General features: G+C 41.0%; 1 protein-coding gene across 9 annotated transcripts in view; it reads left to right on the top strand.

The window, feature by feature from the left end:
* Dab1 (DAB adaptor protein 1) overlaps positions 1–18,434 on the top strand; it is a 1,082,808-nt gene that overhangs the window by 479,125 nt on the left and 585,249 nt on the right. The gene's annotated exons all lie outside the window — the stretch shown is intronic.

Raw genomic sequence — 18,434 nt, 5'->3', positions numbered from 1 at the left:
ATGCTGTCTCAGATCCCCTGTGCCTCTGAAGACTTATGATATTAACTATAGCTCATATTTTAAGTGAAAATATATCCTGGAAGTGATTCAACAGGAAATGATGTTGGCATAATTTAACCATAAATATAATTTTTCATTAGCAACCCATGACATAATCTAACAGTTTAAGAGCATAGACTTTAGGGTCCACCAGAACTGGATATGAGTTCAAGCTTTGTCACTTTACTGGCGATAAAGTCTCAAGTTAATTTATTTAACTTTTCTTGGCCCTGCATCTATAAATTGGGGCGATTACTGCTTATCTCAGATAAGTGTGAGGATTCAACAAGAACACAAGCAAGTTTACACGGGCGCGGGGGGGGGAGGCGGCAGGGAAACTCTGCAAAAACAACATGGCAGTTGGAGAGGACTGACTGGCTTTGTTCTGAACCAGGATGACTGGTGGAGCACACTGCTGAGTGCGCCTGGATGGGTGGCGGAGGCCTATGTCGAACTTCATCCCCTGACCCTAGCCTTTTCCTCTCTGGGATTGCTCCCCCACTCCGCTTCCCAGCTACATTAAACCGAGCATAATGCTCCACCGTATCCTTTTGCTACAGTTCTCTGCCTTGGAGCCAGGCAATATTAGACTCGATCTCATTAAAACGTGAGCCAAGGGAAGCCTCTCCTTCTTAGAGTTATAGGTGTCTGATAATGAATCTCAGCTAAGAGAAAGCAGACTACAAACAATATTTTTGAATACGGTGTGCAGAGTGTGCTGTCTAAGGTGCTGAATAAAATAGTTCCTCTCTACTTAAAATCTGAAAGAGATGTGTAAAGTATACCCAGACCATGCAGCGGGCTAACCTTAGTTATATCAAATCACAGGAGGGGTGATGTCATGTTAGTATACAGGTCGTGTAAGAGTGCAGGGAACGTTGTCCAGAGGAAGTCCTGTGTCTGCTGGAATTAGCACTCAAGTGAGTGACCCTGGTGGGGCGGCAGGCCGGCAGGGAATGTGGCATGTGCAGAGGTATGAGGGCCTAATGGTGTGTGTGATGAGAAGTAGTCAGTAATCTGATGGGTTTACAAACAAGATGAGCAAGAATTCGGGGTCACATAAAGGAGTTTGGGCTTCCAATGAATGGGAACTCACCAAAAGTTTACTATAAATTTATTTTAACTTTTAGACTTTAGATTTTCTTTTCTTTATTCCTCTCTCTTTCTCTTTTTCTCTCTCTCTCTCCCTCTTTGTCTCTCTCTTTCTTTCCATCTTCTTTCTTTTCTTTCTTCTTTGTGTTTTCTTCTTTGTCTCACTATGCAGTTTAGGCTGGACTTGAGCTCACTTCGTAGCTCAGGATAGTCTGGAATGTGCAATGAATGATCCTCCTGCCACAGCCTCCTGCATGCTGGGATTACCAGCATGCATCACCACACCCAGCTTTAGACTTTAGATTTTCTTACTGATTCAGACTTCTTCGTATTCTGTTGCCTTGTTAGTCTAAATCAAGGATGAATAAATGACCTGTAGACCAAAGCTGGCCCAAGAGTCAACGTCAGAAAGGTTCTTACATCTTTGAATGGTGACATTTTAGATGCTTAATCTAATAGCTGCCTACTTGATTTTATTCCTTTGACGCAATACATAAAAATACTATTTGACCCTTTAAGAAGATTTTTTCTGATTACTGGCTTATATAGTTAATACATAACTAGTAATATTTGGATTAAAAGCCTGGAATGTTCACTACATTTTGTGAATATTCACTTTACGCCTGCTGCGTACTTGGATTTGCCCTCTCCCTGGAGACCGTCCTTCATGTCCTACCTTTTACATTACGAGACAGGTTCAGGAGTCAATGGCTAGATCTGGTCTTCCTTGTATTTGTCAGTCTCATATATATTTTATGGTCTCTCTTAGGTCTTATTTTAATTAAACAGATTTTTATATTGTTTCACATTTCCCCCAACCATTAGCCAAAGCCATCAACAATATCTATTTTCTTTTCTTAAAAATAAGGCTTTTCCTTTTACCCCAGTCACCTACAATACAATTTTGTACAAAATTTGTATTACCTGGGATATAAATAATTGACTCACGTCTAAAAATGACACCAAACAACAGAGCTGCAGCAGGAAACCTCTGTTTCTCTACCTAACGTGTAGCCCTGGGGTCCTTGACTAAGGCGGAATCTGAGCTCTACTCCATGTGAGTGTAGGGAGAACTAGGCCTCCTTATTGTTCTTTGCCCAGTTGTGCAAGATGATTCAGCCTTACACTCTGTCCTAAGCACTTGAATTACAGATGATGGGAGTGAAATATCTACTTTATAATATTATTGCAAAATCATAAAGGAACAAGGCCCCCAATTAACAGTGCTCTATCTATTAGTATTAATAAACAGGTAATTTCAAATGGCCTAGCGAATCTCATTTGTTTAGTATGTGCTGAATAAAAACAATGGAACAGAACTGTAAAATAAATAGAAGGTTGCATTTTGTTTTCCAGGATTATTATTATGATGCTGTCATCATAACGAGAGTGCCAATATTGTTACACTTGAGAGGAGTTTTTGCTTCGGTTTTGTTTTGTTTGGAGCCAAAGATTGTCTTAAGGATTTCAATCCTAGTAAAGTTTGAATTCCATGCATAACTCAACAGCATATTCTTCAAATTTGTGCACTATTTTTCAGACTCTTTGCCTGTAGCCAAACCCTATTAAATATATTTCCATGTCATGTTCTGCTTAAATAATGTGGGGAGACGGAGCCTTGACTTAGAAAATGACACCCTTTCTCCGAGGAGGCTTCTATCACCGTCATCTCATACAGAAGTCATATCTTGTATTTTGCCTCTGTGGAAATGGGCAATGTTGTTAAAAATTTATTTCTGTGGCAAGAAAATGTGATTCTTGGTTTATTGCGTCAAACAGCTGCTAGTGTATAGTGCTGGGCAGCTGTCCAGCTGTGAGGCTCACAGAAATTAATTTAACCCTCGGTACATTGTGAGGCCAATTAGAATAGTCCCTCCAGGTGAACGGTATGTTAAGGACATTATCATGCTGGGAGGGGTAGCGCCCAGATAATTTGATGAAGCCCAGACCCCTGTGAGAAGTACTTTCCAAATGGCAAGTTATCAAGTGGAATATATTTACAACAGCTTGAATACATACATATATACATGAATATTGGTGGAGGAAATCATAATAATACTTTAGTGTGTATCACTGTACAGGAAGGAATGTGTTTTCAGAGCCATTCAGAGTATTTGACTAAAACTGCACTAAATCCTCAAGTCTCATTTCCAGTCTCTTCACCTTCCTCTCTTAGTGCTGTTTCTACTGAGAAAGGGTTGAAATGACTAAGTCTTGTGCACCAGCCCTCTGAATGCAAAAATGTAAAACAGAAACCTTGCAGACATTGGCCATGCCTCCTCTGGTGCTCAGGACCTGGCCTGGGGAGCAGAGATTTAAACACTTAGCATTTCAGTCTCTCCTGCCACCAGTGTCACTGCAAACACAGTCACAAAATCTGGCATGGAACTCTCACAGTTTTTTTCCCTTTGTTATATGCCCATCCAGATAATGCAGGCTATACACATGCCAATGCTTATGATAACGGTAAAATATAAAGAGAACAATTTTAATTGTCCTTGTATACCCAATACTACAAATAATTCTCTAGGAATTTTCAGTCATGGAGTTTGAGAAGCACTAGATCAGTTTTCAAAGTTGTTTGCCTCTAGTTAAATGGACTTGTTTTAGGATCTGAAGATTCTCTTTGTATCTCAAGCTTCACTTCATTTGCTAAAAGTTTTGTTAAGAGGCAAAGTACAAGGGTGTTTACAGCACAGGGTCTGGGGCAGAGAGATCCAAGGTGGTGTTGCAGTTCTGCCTTTAGAAATAAGGTAACCATCACATGCTCTTCCCAATGGCCACTACCATAACCACCCCTCTCAGAATTCAGGTGACCTGCACTCCAAAACCTCAACTCATGGGTGAAGACCAGTTCCTATTACAAGTGCAGAGAGTATCCTACATTCAACAGTAACAATAAGGGCGATGAATAGTGGCTAACGTTTACTGAACATTTCTACCACTAGGTCCTATGCTAAGCACTTTATCTGTGTTGTTTCATCTAAGTCTGAAGGCATCAAGTAGAGAAGAACCATTACTGTTCTTTTAAATATAGAGAAACCAGAACAATGCTGCTCAGTAGAAATATAATGCAAACATCACATATAATCTTAAATTATCTCATATCTACATTAAGAAAGTAAAAAGCATTTAATTTAAATAATACCTTACACAATGCAGCGGTTAAAGTGAAATGTAGTCCTATAAAAACAATAAAGTTGAGCTTAGTGGAAAAACATTGTAGACTGTTTCCACTTCTAATTTTAAATTTCAGTTAATTACAATAAACAGTAAAGACATTCAGCATCTCAGTTGCACTAGCCATGTCTCAAGTGCCCAATAAGCCTATGTAGCTAATCACCACCACACTGGATAACACAGTCTTGCTGTTGTGATTCCCACATTCACTCATAATATTTACTAAGTACCTGTTATAAAACAGGTGCTGGTCTCCGGAGATGTAGCAGTAAACAAACTCAACAAAATCACTGCTCTGGTGCAGCTTTCATTGTATTTGGGAGAAGCGAGATGCTAAATGTTTATCAGGTGGTATTAAGTACTATGAAAAGGAAACAGCACAGGAGATGGCAACAGATAGGGCTCCTCTGTACAGCAACTCAGTTGCCACACTGCCCAATTTAACAGTAGTGGGAGTTCCACTCCTTGGAGTTGTGCAGAGCAGAAACCATGGGGATGTGGGCCGCACTCTTCCACAGGGGAGTCAGGGGAGTCTACCTCCATAGAAGATCATTGCACACAGATCTAAGGGCAGCAGTGAAGCAAGTCACACAATCTACGGAAGAGGACTTTTGAATTAGGAGGACAGACCTTGCAACTCCAAGACTGGAAGCCTGCCCGGCTGTCTCAGGGGCAACTGGGAAGTCAGCAGTGGGCAGAGTGTGAGGAGCACAGGTGAGGTCAGAGCTCTCTGGCCACAGTGATTCCCCGGGCTCCGAAACAAGTGGGACGAAAGCAACTAGACCTCTCCCTTTCGTGTTCTCTTTTCACTTCTTTTCTGAATTCTTTTTACCAGCCATATAACAACACAAAAATTATACATCTAGGGCAGCACCATGGAAGGTTTAAATATATGTATGCACTGTGTCTAAGTTTTTTTTTTTTTTTAATTTTTATTTAAGGAGAAAAGAAAAGAAAGAAAAAAAAAACAGTGACGGGGTACAAGTTATACAGATTTACAGAATAAAAAAATGCGCAGTAGGAAATCACTAGTTAATGGATTACATATTGCCATCTTAGAAATAATTAAGTCACAAAATTAAAGCATTGTAGAGTGGACATTCCAACAATGATACTGTAAACAGTTCTGTTCAATGATCCAATAAAACTCTGTGCTATCATTTTCTATCTTATACATTTAAATATACATGCAGTTATATAGTTTAGAGCACTTTCTTTTCCTCTCTTTTGTACAGTGACTATTACACATTCTGGGTTTCATTGCTCCCACGGTTCTTGTTGCTTTTTTGGAAGAGAGTAAAACCAAATGTGACATAACAGAACAGAATCGGTCAAGTCAAAAGGGTGGACATAATAGATAATATAAAAACATAATACAAGGTGATCAACAATGGTTACCATAATGCCTCCTGCTATTTCTAATAGAATTGCCTATATCATTAGTTGTAATACAATTGAACAAAACCGTAAAGAATAAAACCGACAAAACCAAAACATTGGAGATATTGTAGGTCTTCAAAAGTAGATAAAAGTCAACGAGAATGGGCGTTATAATGAATCTCATTATCTTCTCAGCTGATACCTAAACTTTCGAACCTGATACTATCCAGCAAAACAGAATAGAGGAACCTCAGTCAAAAGCAAGATGGTGAGAGTAATACAGGGCTTCAAATCGAGATAATAGAAAGTCAAAGTGGGTTACTATATTATATCCTGCTATATTTTTCCCTTTAATTAAGTGGATAAAAATAAAAAAGTAAATAATGGAGTGGAGATTGAGAAAAAGGAGGGCATAACAGCGAAACAGGGCAGATCAAAACATAACCATTTAAGCAGAATAGTGTTTCACCACCAGCTAATCCTGACCCCAAAAATAGTTACCATATTGACTCCCTCCCTGAAGTCCTTGAGTACAACTTCATATACTGTATCATTAAGTATATCAAAACAATGTGAATCCATTTAAGAGAATGACAGCATTATAGAGCATTTAGAATCGACTAACAGAAAATGAACAATGATCTCTGTATAATCTCCTTGTCTTTAAAAGGTTTTTTCTTATACTATCGTACATAACAAAATCCAATAAGATACAACCTGTTTAGACCATTGGAGACAGAAGAACAAAAGCTAGATGAGACTTCAAAACAAGATGGTACTAAATCAGCATTACCTATTAAAATGTCATTTTCTCCAAAAAAAAGCTGTTCCTATCATCCAATCTTCTGTCTCATTTCTGTTGAGCTCTTTTTCTGTCAGTAGCTGTCAGTTTGTCTTCTTCATTTTGTTCTCTGCTCCATTCGTTGTGGCCTCCCCGCCACTATTTCTGGGTTCTTTGTATTTTTCTTTTTTTAGAATATCCTGCAATACTTTCTGTAGGGTTGAATTGGTGGTTGCAAATTCCCCCAGTTCCTCTTTATCCTGGAAGCACCTCGTTTTTCCATCAATTTCCAGGGACAGTTGTGCAGGATATCTCAATCTTGGCTGTAGATTATTATCTTTCAAAGCTTGAATTATTTCTCCCCATGCTCTTCGTGATTTGATGGTTTGTGAAGAGAAATCTGCTGTAATTCTGATGGGTCTTCCCTTGTAAGTGATCTGTTTCTTGTCTCTTACAGCTTTTAATATTCTGTTCTTGTATTGAATTTCTGGAATTTTTATTATTATATGCCTGGGTGTTTCTCTGTTAGGGTTGTAGGTAGCTGGGGTCCTGTATGCCTCATACATTTGAGTATCTTTACCTTTTGCTAAATTAGGAAAATTCTCCTGGATTATTTCTGTGAGTAGCTTTTGTAGTTCACTTGTTTGTGTCCCTACTTCTTCTTTTATGTTCTTAATCCTTAAGTTATGGCTCCTCTTATCATCTTCTTGTCTTTGTATTATTGCTGTGTGTTTCTTTGTTATTTTTAAGAAGTTTTTCATTTCATTCTCCCATGTTTCAATTCAGATAGTCTGTCCTTAGTTTCTTTCAAGCTGTTATGCCAGTCTTGGGTAGACTTCTTAATTTCTTGATAGTCCCTTTGCACCTGCTTCACATACTCAATGCTTTCTCTGTTTTCTCCATCAAGCAATTCTCCCCTCTTTTTCTGTTCTTCCATTCCACCATCTGCATTTTCCTGGGTGGTGCTTAGCATTTCTCTAACTATTCTGCATACTTCTAGCTTCAGGTCATTGATAACTTCATTCCTGAATTGGTCTATGAGGCTCTCTAAATGGCGCTTAATATATATTGGTGCAGTGTCCACTATTGCCTGATTCTCAGGATTGGGGGTCGAGGAGCCTTTTTTGTTGCTTCCCTTCCCCATATTTTCTGTTCCTTATAAAATGTAATCTTACACAGGAGGCCCGGCTTCCCTGCCTGTCAGCCACAGCTTGATCAAATTGCGCTGGCTAGTTGTTCCCGCTCACCACGGCGCCCCAGGGAGTTGCGGAGGAGGCAGCCTACGCGGGAGTCGGTCGCTCCTCCGGGCCACCGTCAGGCTCTGGGATCTGGGTTAGGCCAGCCTAGGGAGTCCGCGAGCAGCGTCCCTCCGGCCAGGTACCTTTCACCAATCCCGTCCGAGAGGGAATCGTGCGGCTGCAGTTGCCACCGCGCCCTGCTCTTACAGGGCTGCCCGCGCCCAGAAAAAACCTCCGCTGGAGTCAAACTGTGGTAGGGAGTCAGTTCCTCGCTCACCTCGCCATCAGTCAGCCTTCCTCCCTGTCCGTCGCGTTTCCGACTCCGTTCGGAGACTCCCGTTCCCAGAGCTCGGCAGTCGCGTCTCTCCTTGCCGAGCCGCTGTGGACCAGGCGCTGGCCGCCGGGCGGGGAGGGAAATCCAAACCGCGGTTTCCAATGGCGCGGAGTCGAGCCTCCACACCGAGATTTTTCTGTTCCTATTTTAGCGCCAGGACTGTATTCCAAGTTGGATTCTCTCAGCCCAGTTCGTTCCTGAGTCAGCAGAGCATATCTCTACTGGTTTGTATCTCCTTAGTCCGCATCATTCCTGGCCTCTGAGCCGAGCCTTTAGAGAGCGTTCAGTAGTTGCTGCTGTCTGTCCGCCATGTTCTCAGTATCTCCACACTGTGTAAGTTTAAATAGGTTAAGCTTATCTGGAGCCTCAACCATTTATCATTTCCTTATGATGAAAATATTCAGACTTCTTTCCTAAGCTTTTCAAAATATACAGCATGGCTGCGTATGTGGCTGCCCTGCATACAGCAGTGTACAGAGCTTCCAGGATCTCTAACCATGACTTAGCAGTCAGGAATCAATCTTTCCCCATATCCTTCCTTCCAGTTTCTCCAGCTTATAGTAACCGATATTCTACTTGCCAGTCTTACGAGATTGATTTTTTATATGCCATGTATGAGTGAGATGGAGTGCTACTTAATTGTCTTTCTGTACCTCGCTTTTCCCTTCCATATAATGAACTTCAGTTTCATCTATGTGGTTGCCAGTGACAGAGTTTCATGCTTTGCGTGGATGAATGTATCACATCTGCCTCATTCATTCACCACCGGATGGATACAGGTTGTTCCCATTTCTTGGCGATATTCACTTATTTTTTAAAGTGCCATTGATGTTTTCTTGAGAAAACACTGACTGAGGATGATAAGTTGCAGGAACCCACATTATTGCAATAGTCAGAGTGAAAATGGGTCAGAAGGAAAAGAAAAGGTGGGAAATTATTGGACATGAAGGTATTTTCAGGACAGAACCAGTGGAATATGCTAAAGGGTCAGAAGTAGAATTTAGGGAGGGCAATTAGTGTCAAGGATGGCTCCAGTTGGCCTAGGTAATTTGATGAATGGAAGTGCTATTTCTGATACGGGAACTCCCAGAAAACTGGGAGTTCTATTGGGAGTAAGCTCCAACCAAGACTTATTGTTTGGACATCTAGAGATCGAAATGATTGCTGATGAAATAATGAACCACTGATGCTAAAATTAAAGTGATATACCAAAGGCTGAAGATAGAAGCCCGGGAATTATTAGTGTATAAAATGGTCTTTATGGTCACAGAGCTCTGGGCCATGTGGTTAGATGGTATATGAGGCCTGGGAGGCAGAAACATCAACTAGTGAAGATCAGAACGGAGGAACAGCAAAAGGGCATGGAGGGGAAAAATGGGCGAGATGATAAAATGACTGGAAATGGTGACCCAGAGACAAATGGTGAAGGTGTGGAGGTGGACTGGCATGGTGGCACCTACCTACTACCTCAGGAGTCTGGGAGTCTGGGGCAAGAGGCGCACTTGTTCCAGCCTGGCCTGGGTGACCCAATCATTTAGAAGAACTTGTCTTAAAGCAGAATGAAAAGGACTGAGGACATAGCACAGTGCAGTGGCTCTGGGTTCAATCCCCAGGAGTAAAAGACATTAAAGCAGGGCCCTCTGTGGGTGAGTGGGACAGTGGTTTTCCCTCCTGAGGTCTGAGATAGGACAGAGGTCACACTGTCTGGTTCACTCTTTGTATCTCATCAACCCAAAGAGCTCTGAGCACTCAGTATGAGTTGAAGGAATAAGGGAAACTATTCTACTGACCAAGAGACAGGGTCCCAAGGAGTCTAGCGATGAACTGTTAACAATGGGATTGGAGCTCAGTGTGCACGACGTTCTCTAAGTATCAGAGACATTCACATCTCCCTCAGCCTCTGCTGCACTGGAGACAGGTATCCAAGCCAAGATCTCTCTTTTAGGAAGCTCCATGATCACTTCTAACTTCCTTGGCCCCACATGTAAGGTCCAGATCTGTTTAAAGAATTAGTTAAGGGAATTAGTTGAGGGAAGAACCATGGTGAATTATAGTGTGCATGCCTGCAATGGTATGCCTCTAATGCCTTTCCTCTTCATTATGGCCACCATCTTCCTTATTTCCCTGAGCACACATTTAAAAGATAAATAAATATCTTCCTATTTCTTTGCATAGTTTTCTGCAGTTGAATGTGCTCTTCATAAATTTGATTTCAGGTACCTACCAAGCTGTAAATTGATTGCAAACTTGTTTGATTTCTCTTGCTATTTTCTTTCCTCCAGCTACTTTCTCAACTCAGATAGTTAAATGGTCCAATACTCCAACCAGGCCTGTGTTGAAGATCAGCTCCTCTCGTTTTCAGAAGGGCTCAAGATAAAGAGCTTTCCTATTTTTATTTTATAGAAGAAAATTTTCACAATAAAAATTAACCCGTACTTACTGAAGGACATTTGAAAAGTATACCTTGCACACAGCAACACTTGGATACACACATATACATTTAAAGTAATAGGAGAAAAAGCCAACTTCACAACCCAACAATAACACCTTTGAAAATTCATGGTTCACTTCTGTGTGTGAGTTCATGTGTGGTGTGTGTTTGCATACATATATTTGTTCCAATTCGTGCTTGTTAACTTAAAAAAATACAGATTTTATTTTACAATGTAGCATTCTTAAAAACTGCTTCAGCAGTCATCTATTATTCTATACTAAAAATGCTATTAGCTCTCCTACAAATAGATGTTTAAATTATTTTGAATTGTTCTGTCATAAATAATGCTACATGTTACATTTTCACTCATGATAGACTTCTATTTAGAGATTTCCTTAGTCAAAAATTCTCAAATGTGAAAACTTTGGTCAATCTAAAGTTACAAAATTTAATTCTGCTGATCATGTTGCTCATGCATTTTATAAAAATCTCATGCATGTACCGTGCCCTATCTTTTCTTATCAGCACTAAATATTACATAGTTGTGTCTTTTTATTGAAACTACACTAATTTAACAGGTTAAAACTTATGTTTTATTAATATTTCTGCATTTGTTTCTTCTATACTTGATCATTTCCATGATTACTTATTCATTGCATTAAATATTCTATTAAGTCCTTTAATTTGCATAACTTTTTATAAAATACATACCTGGCTTTTGTCAAATAATTCTATTTAAATATGATTGTTCAAAATTTTACCTGTTTTTCGTAACATGAATTTAATATAAATTGAGAGGGTCAGGACCCTCTAAAATAATAATATTTATAGAGGAAATTTTATTAAATATAAAAAATATAAATAAGATATAAAATTTTTTCATACTTCTCTTATTCAATGACAACTATTCAAAATATTGAATTATTTTCTTTCATTTTTTCTTATATAGTGAACACTTCATAAGACTAGGCTCATACTGTATATTCTGCTATCCTATTATTTATCTGCTTAGAATGGTAAAAATACATTTTGAAGTTGGTAAATATTGTTCTTCACTATATTTGAATGAACTCATAACATATAGTAAACCAAAATTTATTTTTCTAGAACACTATTGTTGTTATCTCTTTATTGCTTACAGTTACAAAATGTATAAGCATCTTTATGGCTCAATCTTTGAGCTCATACATAGTTACTTAGGATTAATTTTCTTAAAAGTGAGTAACAGATTTAAACACAAGTTAAAGTTTTTGTTACGTATTACCAAATTTCCCTTCAAATCTGTGTTTTAGGTTGACGGCATGGAGCTCACACTGACTTAAAGTTGTAACTTTTCCCATGATATTTAAAGTAATACCTTGCTATGCATACATTGGAAAAGAAAAACAAATAAACATGATACCTAGAATCCAGATTTCCAGAGTTGATAGCCCAAAATTTCTAAGTCTAGGAGTTGTCTAAAAGCATTTCTTTGGCTTCATCCCTGAATGCACCAGAGCAAGCTGAACTGTAAAAATTCAATTATTTGTCTTATCTACATCTTTGCTTTCACAAAATAATATTTTGCAGATAAATAAAAATGCGGAAGCAGTGGCTCAGAGGATGGACCATCTATGTGACAACTAGTTACATGTGCCAAGCCTTTACCAATATCTACTCTTCCAATCAATCCTAGAACATGTTTATAGAACCCAAAAGGTTTATTGTAGGTCACAAGGTGAAGTGATAAAACAGATCTGTTTCACTCTAAAGAGGACCACCTTCACTACCGCACACTGCCCCGAGACTCCCACAGCGCCATGTGACTTTTGTCTTGCCCCCTTCACCATCCAGTCAGCTTTCTCACATTACCTGTGTATTACCACCTCAGCCATACTGTTCCCTTGCACATCTCCAAGGTGCAACTCGAGAGAGGTGAGTCTTTCTCACCTAGGGGCTCTACCATCCCCTGCCCTCAGTCGGCTGTCTCTCTGCCCCAGGTCTGTCCCAATACTGTGTTGCTCCTTCCACAGTGCTCCGTTAGTGCTCTTCATACTTTGTGCATGGCTTTAAAGAGTGGTTGTTCACTGTCCCACCTGTTTAGATAGCAAACAAATGGGTGACATAGCAATTGCTAGACAGAGGTTTTTTAGGCTAGCAAACGTTTCCCTTTATTCAAAAAAGCAGAGAGAAGGAAGAGCACCATAGTACAAAACTCTGAGCAGGCAGAAATCTGTGTTCCTCCAGGGCTTTAGCTGTGGGCTCCAACAGTTGAGAGATAAGTGGTCTCCAGGCCTTGGGGGTACTTCATTTTCACATTAGCATTCCTTAGTAAGCCTAGCAGCCTTCCATCCCCTGGGCTCACATTTGCGGAGACCTTTTCTTCCTTGTCCTCCATCAGAAGCCACTGTACTGTCTCTTACAGAGTTCAGGGGCAAATTCAGGACAGCAAAAAACATTCCTCAACTCTTGGGTGAAATCATGTTCTTCCAAAGTCACAGTATTCAATGCTGGGGGTGATTCTAGAGAAAGACTCACTACATCTGGTGCCAAGGTGAGCGGCGCAGGGCGTGGCTATCGTGCAAGATAGGCATCATCCCCATTTTATAGGCAGAGAACCCCAGACTTCTGCAGGTGATGATCACAGCCAAAGTTGCCCAGGGAGAGGCAACACCTGACTGCAGCTCCCCCTGCTGCTAGAGCTCCTGCCCTTCCCAGAACAGGCAGGCTTCAGAGCCCCTGACCAGGAACCCTGTTTAATAGGCTGACTTACTTTCATTGCCACCATCGGATTTTTACCCAGACTCTCTGAGGCCAGAAATCTCATTCTGAGAAACAATTATTTTGAGTATTTTTTTAAAATTCTAGACAAATGCATCACCATTATCTCCTAGTATCCCTTTTCCTGGGTTGAGTTGTTCATACGTATGAAGGAGTCAGGATCAGTCAGAGGAGGAGCAGCGCAGTGATGCAATGACAGCAGAGGCCTTGGCTGTACCCACGGCAAGCTCGGCAGCTGAAGGGACCCTTGAGCTTTGCCAGCCTGAAGCCAGGAGGCCAGACACTGGGTCCTCCATTGGGTGCCAACAACATCAAGGACGCCAGTACCAACAACACACTGGCAAGGTCCACCCTCCTCGTCTCCAGAAAATGGGTGCTTCCCTGCTGAAGGGAGCATCTGTCCAATAAGCTGTTCTTTGATACCTAAGAGCAGTCACCTTTGCTGATCACTCCAATGCTGCATTCCTCCTTGTGCGTCCTGTACCGGGGTGGCTGCTGTAGAAACAAGGCAGTATGCGAGGTCCAGGCCTCACGGTGTCCCTCTGCAGTGCAGTGGCTTTCCCTGAGATTCCAGTGACAGCCCAGATGGTTAAACATACCTGTCAGCAAGCCTTTGCCTTGGGGGTACAAAGCCAAGTACTGGACTTTGGTTTTGGAACACTACACCTGTCCTGGGGTCGATGTGCAAATGTTCTTGGAGTGTAAGAGGCCCTTCATGAGTGCAGACTCTGATCCTTTTTCTCTTCACTTATAAGGGGGGTGTTGGGTTAGCTGTCATTTAAAATGGCTCTGTGGTTTTGTAGCCATATTGGAATAGCATAATGGATTCTCAGATTTCATTTCAGTTTCATTATGCAGTCTTTACTGACTGAGTTCATCATAATCCAGCTTTGGTTTTCATTCGACTCTTATAATCATGAAATGTCATAGCTGAAGAAAACCTTGGAAATAGCCCTTGCTTGTTCTGAAGAAGCAAGCACATTGATGGGGTCGGGGAGGAAACAGACTTGTTCAAGGTCACCCCTCGTGTAATGACAGAGGAGCACCATTCCTGTTTCTGACCCACCCCAAGCGCCTCCTCCATCTCCAGCTGCAGCTGGTACACTCCAGTCAGTGAGGCAGCATGGTTTGCTTTTCTTGTGTTAACATTATTCCAGCATGTAATATCTGTGTTTAAGGCAATGACCTGAGAAATACTTTTATTTCCAAGGCTGCACTTATTTTGCAAGGTTTATTAATTTTATTTATGTATTTGATTTCTCAATTGAAATAATAAACTAATTAGTGGGACAATTTACTGGCGTGCTCCGCCAGGGGTGTTTTACAGCCTTCAGTGCGGCTCATCCAACTGTGCAGTCAGCAGATCTGCTTTGTGCCCTGCTGCCCTTCGTTTTAGCCATCAGGCACACGCGCCAGGCAGCCCCAAGCTGAGTCCTGTGCCTCCAAGGGGCATAAGAATTGTCAGGTCTTGGGGCAAAAACATTTTCATCCAGGATTCATCCAACAGACAGACTGCTTCATGTGGCTTGCGGAGTGGGACGGGACTCCCAGGGGACAGAAAGAGGGTCCTAGAATGAGGGAATCTGGAGAATGGGGTGAGCTGTGCTTATAAAAGCATTGGAATTTACAGTCAAAGAAGGCTGTAGCCCAAGACTAAGACCAAAGCAAAGAGCAGTGCATAGAGACCAATACCAGTAACAGCGGATACTGGTACACTGCAAGATGTAGAAGCAAGATTAGAAACACTGAGCAGCTCACCGTCACTGGAATGAATAGGGCAACTGTGCCAAAGCTGTGTTCCCTTCATTTTTAAAAATGAACCTCCTTCCTCCGTGGCCACCACTAGTCTCATGGAACCAGGTAGTGAGCTCTGACCTTGCCTTGTTTGCTGTCCTTTGGACTGTCAGCACCAGTGTACTATCAAGATCTAAAATACAGGAAGAAGCATTTTTTGAATGAAAGAATAGATGGATGGATTGACAGATGAATAAGAGAATATGTTGATTAGTGGAGGCTAAGTTTCCAAGACCCATGAACTATACTGTGTCCATCTACTGTCTTGGAAGTAACAAGCAGAATCCAACAAGTGATAACCTTTTTTAGTTACTTATATTAATTATAAAATTATTCAAAATAGTAAAACGGTACCTAACACAAAAGCATTTAACAGTGCTTGACTAAGTCTTTCTTCTTACCTACACACACCGCATGCATAAATGAACATACTCACCTGGGGTAGAAGTAAAAGGTAGCAGGATGCTAAACTCCTGGTGATGCCTCTGCCTGCCCACCAGCTGCCTGGTAGGCATGCATGCTGCCACTGTCGTGGCTGCTGCTAAACTGCCACCATGGATTAGATCCAGAACCAGGCTCTTGTGGGGTCAGATTCCAAGTCTCCAGGTAGAGACTGGCCTGAGCAAGAGCAGAGGGAAAGGTCAGGGGCCCCTACGGCAGGAGTGTTGTGAGCTCCAGAGCCTCACATTTCATACTGGCTCCTCTAGAGGCTTTTACTGTTCATATCTTTACTCTGATCAGATCTGTACAAATTAGGTATAATTATATACATGCTGACTCTGCTGACCCATCTAGTTGGCTGTAAAGTTTTGGGGGATAAGCAGGTGAAATAGCCCTGGCACACTGATGGCGTTTACATGTGCTGGCTCTCACTGGGATATGGGTGCCTCTGGTGCGTTAACAATAATAAAATTCAAGGGCTAAAGTGAGACCTATTGTCTTAATTCCTACATTCATATTCCCCACACCTCAGACAGAAACAGGCCTCAGAGATGCAGGACTTTAGGTCTAGACAGGGGCTAAGGCATGGGCATATCTTAGAGATCTTTGGAAAATACCTAGAATTATTTGGATAACAAGCCTAATTCTACAGCTTGTCATTTATTCATAAAACCCATGCCCACCACACACCAATCATTATGAGGTCTTTCCATACAGTATTACGTGTCACAACACCTGCAGAGAGGTCGTCTATAATTTTAAAGTGGAGGAAACTAAAGTTTAAAAATAGGAAATAATGTATCCAGAGTCATACAGAGGTCTTTGTTGCAATAAGAAAGAAAATACATTAAATTTTTATAAAGAGTAGTGGGAGGGCACTGAGAAACCAAGCAAGCAGCTCACCTCCCTGGCAAGCAGCTGTGGCTCAGGCAAGCTGTGACCACCCCAGGGCTAGAACAACCCAGTGTCTCCCAAGATCTGCACCATGCTGGAACTTAGGGTGCTGGGAAACCAAGCAACAGCTCGCCTCCCTGGTATGCAGCCATAGTCTATCAGCGCACAGACTGAGAATCAAACATCCCATCTCTCCCCACTTGCCCCGGGATAGCAAATGGGGGCCAGAGGTCTGAGCATCTCTTGGGAGGTTGACAATATGCAATATAGCAAATAGGGGGGATTTCCTTCTACCTTTCTTTGAAGGCAACTATTTTTATCACGGTTTTGCTTTGTTCTGATTAATAATATTGCTTATTCAATATTTGGTCTTGATAAGTTCTATAATGTTCTGTATTTCATTTGATTTTGCTATATCTGATTGAAAGAACAACTATTGTGAAGATAACAAGATATACTATGGCACCTATTACTGTTATCCCGGTAACCTGCTGTGAAGTTCTGTACCAATTTCACAACACCATCTCTATCGGCTTTGTTCTGTCTTGTTCTGTTGTATTTTACTACCTTCAAAAATAATTTTAAAAAATTAAAGAGTAGTGACAATAACCACCTAAGATGTAAAAATTGAAATAGAGCAAACAAACTCTTAAAAAGCAGCTGTCTAATGCATTTTTTTTTCTTTATGAATTACACAGATAGGAAAAGAGTGGTCACTGAGTTTTAACAGTGTGACACCTACTGGAGGCTGTGAAAGCCCTGTGTTCTGGGGAGCTATAGAGAGCTCCTGGCTTTTCCTGGGGCTCCAGAAGCAGGAGTTTTTCTCAGTTTCCAGATACACTCTGCTAACAAAACGGTTATCTCATGCTGGTCTAAGATTTGCCCTATACACGATTAAGGCTACAGTAAAGGACCCGACAGAACTCATGTGTGGTGTACTCAGACCTCTCCTTCCAGGTTACTAAAACTGTGTCTTGGGCAATTCATGCAGTGAGGATAGAGTTACATAGACTGAGTGACTTAAATAGCAAACATTTATTTCTCATGTTTCTTTAGACCAGAAGCCTGAGTCAAAGCGAGCAGCACTAAGGGATTTGGTGGGGCCTTCAGGGTGACAGCTTCTCACAAAGAGGGAGAGAGAATTCTCTGAGTCTCTTTCATCAGGGCACTGATCCTGCTCCGGATGCTCACTCTCATGACCCAGTGGCATGAACACTGTGGGATCATGCTTCTTCCCAGCACTTACTGCCTCCCCTGTGATGCACTATATTTAACTACCCATTTGTCAGTGTCAGTCTTCACCCCTGGAATGAAACCTCCAGGAGAGTAGGAAAGCATCAAATCTCCAGTGATCAGTCCGTGTTTGGCACACTAAGGCTTGCAACAAAGGTGTGGATGGATGAATGGATGGGTGGGCATATCCTGCCTGCTGTAAAAACTTAAGATAAAATTATAGCAATTAAGCTTTTACAGGCATTGTCACATGGTGACAAGATATGAGCAGAATAAAATATAGAGCCTAAAACTTTGCTCTGCAGGCATTGTTTCACATGATAGATGTATGACATTATAAACCAATGTAGAAATGGTGGACTGAGAAATAAATACTAATATCATAACGCACATCTATGCAGAAAATGTACTAAATCTTGACTTTATATCACACAAAGAAGATTACTTTCAAGTGGATTAAACATGAAAGATATAACTTTAAAAACATTGGAAGGAACTAAAGTTGTCTACTTAGAACTTTATTGCCCATGGGAAGGAGTAGATTGTTGAATTATAAAAATATACTACCCTAAAACAATTATTAAAATATTTCAATATATTAAAAATTGTATGCCTCTGTAAATAAAGTGAAAATAGGTTTGGACTAAGAAAAATATTTGTAACATATAACTGCAAAATGAATCTAAAACATCCAAATAAGAATAGAACATAATTTCAACAAACTCCTACGCACCCCTCCATTGTGGTCAAATATTATCATCTTACCATTTGTTACGTCCTCTACTTAGCACGTACCTTCCATGACTTGTAGCCACACTGATGTTCACATGTCAC

Source organism: Cavia porcellus, unplaced genomic scaffold (genome assembly GCF_034190915.1).
Source record: "Cavia porcellus strain 051 isolate PalLab524CR breed Dunkin Hartley unplaced genomic scaffold, mCavPor4.1 scaffold_25, whole genome shotgun sequence".
NCBI classification, from domain to species: Eukaryota; Metazoa; Chordata; class Mammalia; order Rodentia; family Caviidae; genus Cavia; species Cavia porcellus.
The sequence above is the reverse complement of the archived record's forward strand: the minus strand, read 5'-3'. Positions and strand labels throughout refer to the sequence as shown.